The sequence below is a fragment of the Rhinolophus hipposideros genome (genome assembly GCF_964194185.1).
Source record: "Rhinolophus hipposideros genome assembly, chromosome: 13".
Lineage (NCBI taxonomy): Eukaryota > Metazoa > Chordata > Mammalia > Chiroptera > Rhinolophidae > Rhinolophus > Rhinolophus hipposideros.
The window spans coordinates 65,056,827-65,067,692 of NC_138059.1; positions in this window are offsets into that span (position 1 = coordinate 65,056,827).

A 10,866-nucleotide genomic window follows, 5' to 3' on the forward strand; every position below is an offset into this window, starting at 1 on the left:
CGGCCGTATCCCCAGCACCTGGAATGGTGTGGAGCACATTGGAGGTGCCTGATACATACAGGTGGAGTGAATGAATGTGTATGTCCCCTCTGTCTAAACTGAACATGTAGTCAGGGAGAATAGCGTTATCAGCTTCACCTAAAGTGAGTGAGGTAAACACGTCAAAGTTGCACTTCTGAGGACCCACATCCTTGTTATGATGACTAGTTCATGAGGCCTCTGACCTTCCCAAGAATTAATGTCCTCAGAGGTATTTCTTCAGAGACAACACTTGGAAACAATGCTATTACAAAACCTTTGGGGGAACACAGAGAAGGGAGCACGAGCTGTCTGCAGGAGAAAGTATTTAAACATGCTTTTGAAGTATGACTGGTTTACCAGATGACGGTGAGAAAGGGCATCATGGGTGGAGAGCACAATACATTGCAGAGGGGTATGCAGCACTTGGGGAGGGAGGAGGTGAAGGGGAGGCTGGGGGGGGCATTCATGTTGACTGGGATTATCCTGTAAAGGAGTATGCTATCCAACAGGAACTGGCTTTAGGTACACGGAAGGAAGCTATAGAAGAATGGTTGGCAGCATGGCAGTACAATCAGATAGGGAACGGTTTCTGTGCCATCCGTAAAAGGGCTGGGAAGGTGGTGCTGCTCTGGGAGACAGGTGGCCAGTGGCCTCCAGTGTCCCAGTTCACAAGGACAAAACATCTGGCCACACACAGGGATTTATTAACAGCTCATTTGCCTCCGTAAACAGAAAGGACATAAAGGACACATGGTCATTCTTTTAATAATGTGTGAGGCAATGTTTCGTGTGGGGGATATAATGTTGACTAACATGGAAAGACACGTAATTGTACATGAAGACAGAGGTGCTGCCTTCCAGAGGCTTACAATTTAGTTGGGAGATAAACTTCTAAGCAGCTCTTTACCAGATGCAGGTAGAAACAAGTGCAATCGCCTGGGAGACTCTTATTTCTGTGTTGTCGCCTTTCTTTAATAGGAAGTAGGTGGCTATTTCTAAATCTGCACCGAAGGCAGCCCACCTTGAACTGCACAAGCAGTTGTGGTGCTTCATCCATGTAAACTGGCGAGGGACTGAAGGGGCATTTAGCAACATTCAGGCTACCTGTACCTGGTATTCTGTCTGGCCAGGGTGGGCGGGTGGTAATTGCTCACTGAATGTGGGAAGAATTGTGTCTACAGTGGAAAACGTCTCTGACCTGGAATTACTGAGGCCTGAATTCTTGACTTCATTCTGCCTTTAACTCTATGGTGTTGGAGAATTCATTTAACTTTTCTGGGCCTCAGTTTCCTCGTCTGTGAAACAAAAGGTCTCAACTAGATGATTTCTCAAGTAGATGGTATGGTTTATGATTTCATGAACTCCAGGAAAAATTCTTATCTACATCTGGCATTGGAAAATATGAGGAGTTTTCAAATAAACAAGTGAGGATTCTTGCCTTCTAATTGAGTACGAACATCAAGACATATTCTGTACATCTTACTAGAGAGAAAAATCAAGATGAGAAGGAAAAGTTCCTTGCTCGCTGAGTCCAGGAGCTCAGTGTCAGCCCCCTAACAGGGCCTGACATTAGGAGGCCAGCCTGTCTCATCGCCATGAAAACCCTCCTTACAACTGTCAAGGTGGCATCTTTGCTACCCTCCAGATAAAAAGTGGTCGGTTTGGGATATTTACCTTTAGAAATTTTTTTCAGCCACATTCCACAAGAGTAGTGTTATTCATAAGAAGGGACTTCCCAGAGAATCTGGTTGAGTTTGGGATGACACATATTAGAGGTTGTTGGTTACATGACTTGACCCGAAATGAGCGTCTAATAGTTATGAACAGTCTGGAATGGTTATGTTCTTTTTGATATGAGAGTTTTCAGGCCTTTTGAACCAAATATTAGCATAAAAGCAACACTTAGTGAAGCATTAAATGGCTAAGGACAGTTAATGTAAACTGGAAGGGAAAGAGACTGACTCAGGAACTCAAGCCCTCAGCAGGACAAAGGGTGGGAGGAGAGTACGAGGGGGTGGATATTTGGTTGGTGGATGGGAATGTCAGTAAGAAAATTCCACCCAAAAGAGTAAATTTCTTCCTTGAATAGGCCTCCAGCGGGGGTACATATGCGTTATGTAGAGAGTGGAAGAAACAGTAAATCAGGGGAATCAGACTAGGTTGACCAGATTATTTTTCAGGACTCAAGCTAATCCAATAGGCATCTAGTTCTATGGTAAGAACACGTTTCATTTACTTCTCTCTGTGACTGGAGGGCTTTCGGGGTAGAAAAGCGATTCATGATGAAAAAAATAAAAACAATGGAAGCAGCCATTGCTGCGGCCCTGCTCCTTACAAGGAACACTCACTTCCATGTCAACTCATCTTTGAACTTGTTAATAAGGGGCAGAGTTGTGGAGAATCAAACACTAAGAAGGGTGTCTGCAATCCCGCCTAAGTGAATGGTGAGTCAGATGGGTGATAATAGACTGGTGACACGTGGATGTAGGGTTCCAAAACCTTGGTTGTGGAGCCGGTAATAATTGCCCTGTCCATGGAGTGTCACTGGAAGTTTCCATTTCCTCAGGCATCTTGTGAAAATCCGAGAGGCGTTGTCCTGAGCGTCCTCACTGAGTGGAACCTCCTCTCCCCTTCACATCCGGTTGTGTAGAAACTGATTCTCTCCAAATGCCCACAATTATATGTGCCATATAACTCCCATTATGTGGGATTGGGGGATGTGTGGTGGAAGAAACCCATACTGTCCAATGACCGAAGAATGCTGCCTGCCCAGGGAAAATTAGTATAATCCTGGGAGGGAATTCAACCTATGGGTTTTCTTACTTGCTTCAAGTCAATATTAGCTTATTCTTCATTGCGGGGGGCGTGATCCCTTGAAGGACTGTTGTAGAGCGAGTCCTCAGCCATCCCTGTTTGGGGAATATCTATGGGTCATTCATGAACTCAGAAGGCAAAGTATGAAAAAGTAAAACCTCCTAGACATTAACAAGCAAAATAAATGAACAACTTAATCAAAATAATAGCAAGGACTATATTTAAAAGCTAGAATGAACATAAATAGTATAAGACAACTAATAGAGGGGTAAAAGGCTAAGGAAACCAAAACACAATGTAGACAATAAAAAAAGAGGTCACAGGTGAGGAAGCTAAACCACAGAATTAGAAAAATAACAAAATAAAATAAAAATATGTATTGTTAGGATAAAAAAAAAAATGGCGGCGTGAGGTGAGCCTCTGTAACGCTCCCCTGGAATTTACAACGAATCGGACAGCAATAACTCCACAAAGGACTCCTTGCACAGCAGACAGGCAAGACGAAGAGGCCGACTACTGAATTCACCTCCAGGTGGGTGAATCGCGCGAGCGGGGGAGGAGGGAGAGGAGAAGTGCGGAGACGGAGCCGCGCGGGCGCAGGACACAGACCTAGCTCAGTGCTCGGAGCCCGCTGCGCCCGGATCTTCTGCAGCTGCGGGAGAGGGAAGGACTCGGACTGCTAGGGCTCCGCTTACGGCCCACAGGGCTGAGGGGGCAGCATATAAAACCGCTGAACCCAACGCTCCCGGCAGACCTCGGAGCAAAGACTGAGGGAAGAGGGCTGAAATCGGTGGTTTAAGCCCTCACTGCCGAGCGGAGAACGGAAGCCCTAGGCACGGAGGCTAGCCGCCCCCTCCCTACCCTCCCAGAGCTCGCCCCGCCCCCACCTGCCCGGTGCTAGAAGCGATAAAGTAGCAGTGTCGGATCAAAGGACAGAATATTTGCTGCTCTGAGAACTGTGGACTGCAGACACAGATTCGCAGCTCAACTAGTTCCGGCAAAGGGGAGGGAGCTGTGGAAGCAGGACTGGCTGTGGTGGGGGTCGCCGCCATTGCTCTGGGCCACCTCTCACAACTCACCCCGCCCCTGGCCCCACCTATCTGGGCGGATCCCTGCAGGAGTAAACAGAACTGCTGAAACAAACGGGCTCTGAATCTGGTGCAGAAAGAGCTTTGGAACTCCAAAAGCTCTTCACATACCTATCAACCTGTTGCAGAAGACACTCCTATAGATGTCTAGGAAGAGAAATAGTAAATCAGTGATTGCCATGAATAACCAAGGCAACAAGATAGCTCAGAAAGAAAGTGAAAAGTCTCCAGAAAAGGAACTTAGAGATATGGACCTTTGTGATTTGAATGACAGAGAATTCAAGATCGCAATTCTGAAAAAACTGAACGAGATGCAAGAAAACACAGAAAGGCAGTTTAATGAACTCAGAAACACAATCAAAGAACACCATGAGCATTTTACAAAAGAGATTGAAATCTTGAAAAAGAACCAAATAGAATTTCTGGAGATTAAGAACTCTATAGAAGAAATTAACAATAAAATATCCAGCTTAGGTAGTAGAGTTGACCAGATGGAGGAAAGAATCAGTGACATCGAAGATAGGAACCTGGAATTTACACAGAGGGAAGAAGAAAGAGACTTGAGACTTAAAAGAAATGAAAGAACTCTACAAGAACTTTCTGACTCCATCAGAAAGAGCAATATAAGAATAATGGGTAGAGGTGACGTCATAGGAATGGCGGCAGCGGGGCACATTTTCTGAGTTCTCCTCCGGATTTTATTACAAACGGGACATATAACCCATCAAACAACTCTTCGCTCATCACGCAGAACAGCTAAGAGACTCCTAAGAGACTCGTGTAAGGATTACTTGAAGCTGCGCAAATTGGGCGAGCAGGGGAAGAAAGAAGGGAGCGGAGAGGAAACGCGCGGTCGCGCGGTGGAATCAAGCCGGCGGCGGCGGCTGGCGGTAAACTGCAGCTCTAAAGACACAGGGAGATATAGAACACGCAGAACAGCGGGGAGACTCGTGGAGGAATTTGCCTGAAGGTGTGCGCGGATTACAAGCAGGGGAGGAGGCGGGACAGCGAAGTGGAAGCGCGCCCCCCCACCCCCACCCACGCGGAGCCGAGGCCGGCGGCGCCGGGACTACGGAGCGCAGACTCCTGGAAGCGGAGCACAGGCCGTGCAGCGTTGCTGCGCGGCTCCCAGGTCGGACGGAGGCTCGTGGAAGGTTTGCTTTGAGGTGCACTAGGTGGGCGAGCGGGGGGGGGGGGGGGGGGGGGGGGGGGGGGGAGGAGCGTGCTCACAGAAAAAGTGGAGGGCAGCACCCGGGGCTCTAGAGTCCCACGGGAGCCCAGGGTGTGGCGGAGAGCGTAGGGTCCAGGAGGTGAGCTCTTTCCCTGCGTCCCACAGTTGATCGCTCCCGCCGGGGCGGGCAGCTCGTGGGCCCTAGGGCAGACAAAGAACTGAGACGCCACACCTGGGCCCCTCACCGCGCTTTTCGAATCCTCCCCCCGCCCTTCCAGAGACTCAAACTACCCCTAACTGAGAAACAGTGTCAGATTACAGAGGGGCGTCTGCGCTCAGGCGCTGGGAAGATTGGCAGCCGGCTCTGACCATCGGAAGAGGCTGGGAGGAGGGGATTTTCCCTGGACGAGGAGAGAGGAGACTCCCACACCCCCAGCCACCACCTTTTCAGGCCTGCGGGAGGAGTGTGAGTGGCTGGCCTGGGAGGGAGGAGACCCCTCCATCCCCAGGCCCCACCCTTTCTGGCTGGCCTGCGGCGGGGCAAGGGCAACCGCGGAAGCAATCCCTGAGTTCAGCAGTAAGCGGCAGTCGCAGCTCCCGGCTTTCAGCAGCTTAGAGATCTCCCGCCCGCCCCCTCCCACTCATCCTTGGAAGGAGGGCCCTAAGACTCAGGAGTACTGGGCACAGGGCTGTTGGAGCTACTCTCAGCGTGCATTTGTGCAGGAAAGGACAGAAACTGCATGGTCTCTCTGAAAACTGTCATCCAGACCCCTCAGCCCCTCGCATTTAAATCTACACTCCCAAATTCACTCTGGGCACCAGGTGACTAGCGATGCCTGCGCACTAGGCAGGGAACTCTTTGGCACAGCGGAGGACAAGCTGGAGATCACCTGGTGGGCTTAAGCCAAGACTGGTGCTGCTTTCTGTTTTGCTTTGCTTGGTGGTCTTTATTTTTATTTATTTATTTTTTTTTATTTTTTATTTTTTATTTTTTATTATTTTATTTTATTTTATTTTTTTTTTCTTTCTTTCTCTTCTTTTTTTTTTTCTTTTTTCTGCTTGTTGTGATTTGCTTTGTTCTGTCTTTATTTCTTTGATATCTTTGCCTATGTAGAGTGGGGATTGTCGGTTGTATTTTATTTGTGAATGTACTTGATTTGTTTTCTTTGTTGTTGTTGTTGTTGTTGTACTTGCTAACTTTATTTGTGCTGAAACTGCCCTACCAGGGCCCAGCTTAAGAGGCACAAGATTCAACATATCCAGAAGCCAACTCTGGACCAAACCAGAGTACTACCGGGTTTGACCTACAAGTCACCCACGGAAGGAGGGCCCTAAGACTCAGGAGTACTGGGCACAGGGCTGGTGGAGCTACTCTCAGTGTGCATTTGTGCAGGAAAGAACAGAAACTGCATGGTCTCTCTGAAAACTGTCATCCAGATCCCTCAGCCCCTCGCATTTAAATCTACACTCCCAAATTCACTCTGGGCACCAGGTGACTAGCGCTGCCTGTGCACTAGGCAGGGAACTCTTTGGCACAGCGGAGGACAACCCGGAGATTACCTGGTGGGCTTAAGCCAAGACTGGTGCTGCTTTCTGTTTTGCTTTGCTTGGTGATTTTTTTGTTTGTTTGTTTGTTTGTTTGTTTGTTTTGTTTTGCTTTTTTGTTTTTTTGCTTTTGTTTTTGTTTTGTTTTGTGTTGTTTTGCTTTGTTCTTCTCTTTTTTCCTTTCTTTTCTTTTTCTTTTTTTTCTTTCTTTCTCTTCTTTTTTTTTCTTTTCCTTGCTTGTTGTGATTTGCTTTGTTCTGTCTTTATTTCTTTGATATCTTTGCCTATGTTGAGTGGGGATTGTCGGTTGTATTTTACATGCGAATGTACTTGATTTGTTTTCCCTGTTGTTGTTGTTGTTGTTGTTGTACTTGGTAACTTTATTTGTGCTGAAACTGCCCTACCAGGGCCCAGATTAAGAGGCACAAGATTCAACATATCCAGAAGCCAACTCTGGACCAAACCAGAGTACTACCGGGTTTGACCTACAAGTCACCCATGGAAGGAGGGCCCTAAGACTCAGGAATACTGACCACAGGGCTGGGGGAGCTACTCTCAGCGTGCATTTGTGCAGGAAAGGACAGAAACTGCATGGTCTCTCTGAAAAACTGTCATCCAGACCCCTCAGCCCCTCGCATTTAAATCTACACTCCCAAATTCACTCTGGGCACCAGGTGACCAGCGCTGCCTGCGCAATAGGCAGGGAACTCTTTGGCACAGCAGAGGACAACCTGGAGATTACCTGGTGGGCTTAAGCCAAGACTGGTTCTGCTTTCTGTTTTGCTTTGCTTGGTACTTCCTTTTTTTTTTTTTTTTTTTTTTTTTTTTTTTTTTATTTCTGCTTGTAGTGATTTGCTTTGTTCTGTCATTATTGCTTTGATATCTTTGCCTATATTGAGGGGGGATTGTCGGTTGTATTTTATTTGTGAATGTACTTGATTTGTTTTCTTTGTTGTTGTTGTTGTTGTACTTGGTAACTTGATTTGTGCTGAAACTGCCCTACCAGGGCCCAGCTTAAGAGGCACAAGATTCAACATTTTCCAGAAGCCAACTCTTACCAAACCAGAGTACTACCGAGTTTGACCTACAAGTCACACACCCAGAGGGAATTCTCTGAAGGCACAAGAGCCCATAGAGGCCAAACCTCATTTAAGTGGCCAACCCTCACCCAGCAGAACACACTGTGGTGAGCAGAGCCAAGTTTCACAACTAGACGGCCTAGGAGTTAAGCCCACCTACTGACAAGCAAAAAGCAATCAAAGTTCTTCTTGAACAGGACGATATACTAAACACACGAGCCTCCTGTGGAGCACATGCAGAGAAGAACGAAGTAGTCCAAGTCAAATATAAAAGACACATACTACATAAGATAACCCAGCAAGAACTAAGAGCTCTAGGGGATCTTCCTAATACATCAAAGCAAACACAGAGAGTCAGTCAGAATGGGGAGACAAAGAAACATGTCCCAAATAAAAGAACAGAAGAAACCTCCACAACTGGAACCAAATGAAGCAGAGGTAACCAACATGTCAGAGACAGAGTTCAGAACACTGGTGATAAGAATGTTTAAGGAGCTTAGAGAAGACATAAAGAAGGATATAGAAATCATAAAGAACAACCAGTTAGAGCTAAAAAAGGATGTAGAAATCTTAACGAACAACCAGCTAGAACTAAAAAACACAATTACCGAAATTAAGAACTCACTTGAAGGAATGACCAGCAGGTTAGATGAAGCAGAGGATCGAATCAGCGACTTAGAAGACAAGTTAGCAGAGATCACTCAAACTGAACAACAGAAAGAAAAAAGAATAAAAAACAATGAAGATGGGTTAAGAGACCTCTGGGATAACATCAAGCGCAACAACATGCGCATCATAGGAATACCAGAAGGCGAAGAGAAGAAGCAAGGGATTGAGAACATATTTGAGGTAATAATGTCAGAAAACTTCCCTAACCTGATGAAGGAAACCAACATACAAGCCCAGGAAGTGCAGAGAGTTCCAACCAGGATAAACCCAAACAGGCCCACACCAAGACACATTATAGTTAAAATGGCAAAGCTTAAAGACAAAGAGAGAATCTTGAAAGCAGCAAGAGAAAGGCAGAAGGTTACATACAAGGGAACTCCCATAAGACTATCAAATGACTTTTCTACAGAAACATTGAAGGCAAGGAGGGAGTGGCAGGAGATACTCAAAGTGATGGAACACAAAGGCCTACAACCTAGATTGCTTTATCCAGCAAGGCTATCATTTAAAGTTGATGGAGAGATAAAGAGCTTCCCAGAAAAGAACAAACTGAAAGAATTTATGACAACCAAGCCAGCATTGCAAGAAATACTAAAAGGACTTCTGTAAATAGAAGAAAGATGAAAACAATTTACTACAAATCTAAAAATGGCAATAACTATGTACCTATCAATAATCACTTTAAATGTAAATGGATTAAACGCTCCAATCAAGAGACATAGGGTGGCTGAGTGGATAAGGAAACAAGACCCTTGTATATGCTGTATACAAGAGACTCATTTCAGATCAAAAGACACACACAGGCTGAAAGTGAAGGGTTGGAGTAACATATTTCATGCAAATGGAAGCAAAAAAAAAGCTGGAGTTGCAATACTTATATCTGACAAAATAGACTTTAAAATGAAAAAAATATTAAAAGACAAAGATGGGCACTATATAATAATAAAGGGATCAATCCGACAAGAGGACATAACCCTAGTAAACATCTATGCACCTAACATAGGAGCACCTAAATATATAAAACAGGTACTGATGGACATAAAGACAGAGATCAACAGCAACACTATCATAGTAGGGGACTTCAACACACCTCTGACAACAAGGGACAGGTCCTCCAGACAGAAAATCAATATGGAATCAACAGCCTTAAATGATACTTTGGAGCAGTTGGACTTAATTGATATTTTCAGAGCATTTCACCCCAATGCTGCAGAATACACGTTCTTCTCAAGTGCTCATGGAACATTTTCTAAAATAGATCATATGTTAGGACACAAGACAAGCCTCGATAAATTTAAGAAAATTGAAATCATACCAATTGTCTTCTCTGACCACAGTGCTATGAAATTAGAAATGAACTACAGGGGAAAAAAACCAGGAAGATACACCAATTCATGGAGGCTGAATAACATGTTGCTAAATAATGAATGGGTCAAGCAGCAGATCAAAGAAGAAATCAAAAGATATCTTGAGACAAATGAGAATGAGAACACGACGACCCAAAATCTATGGGATGCTGCGAAAGCAGTCCTAAGAGGGAAGTTCATAGCACTGCAGGCCTACCTAAAGAAACAAGAAACATCACTAATTGACAGTTTATCTTCACACTTAAGGGATCTGGAAAAAGAACAGCAAAATAAACCCAAAGGGAGCACAAGGAAGGAGATAATAAGGATCAGAGCAGAAATAAATGAAATAGAAACCAGAAAAACAATACAAAAGATCAATGAATCCAAGAGTTGGTTCTTAGAGAAGATAAACAAAATTGACAAACCTTTAGCCAGACTCATTAAAAAAAGGAGAGAGAGGACCCAAATTAATAAAATCAGAAATGAAAGAGGAGAAGTGACAACAGACACCACAGAAATACAAAAAATTGTAAGAAATTACTATGAGCAACTATATGCCAACAAATTTGACAACCTTGAAGAAATGGACAATTTTCTAGAGGCGCACAACCTTCCAAAGCTAACTCAAGAAGAAACAGAAAGCCTGAACAGTCTGATTACCACCAGGGAAATTGAATCAGTAATCAATAATCTCCCAACAAACAAAAGCCCTGGACCAGATGGCTTTACAGGTGAATTTTTCAAAACGTTCAAAAAAGAATTATCACCTATTCTCCTCAAGCTCTTCCAAAAAATCCAGAAGGAAGGAAGACTCCCAAACACTTTTTACGAAGCCACTATCACCCTGATCCCAAAAGCAGACAAAGACACCACAAAGAAAGAAAACTACAGGCCGATATCTCTAATGAACATAGATGCAAAAATTCTCAACAAATTATTAGCAAACAGAATTCAGCAATACATTAAAAAGATCATACACCATGATCAAGTGGGATTCATCCCTGGTATGCAGGGGTGGTTCAACATCCGCAAATCAATTAATGTGATACACCACATTAACAAAATGAAAAATAAAAATCACATGATCATATCAATAGATGCAGAAAAAGCATTTGATAAAATACAGCAAC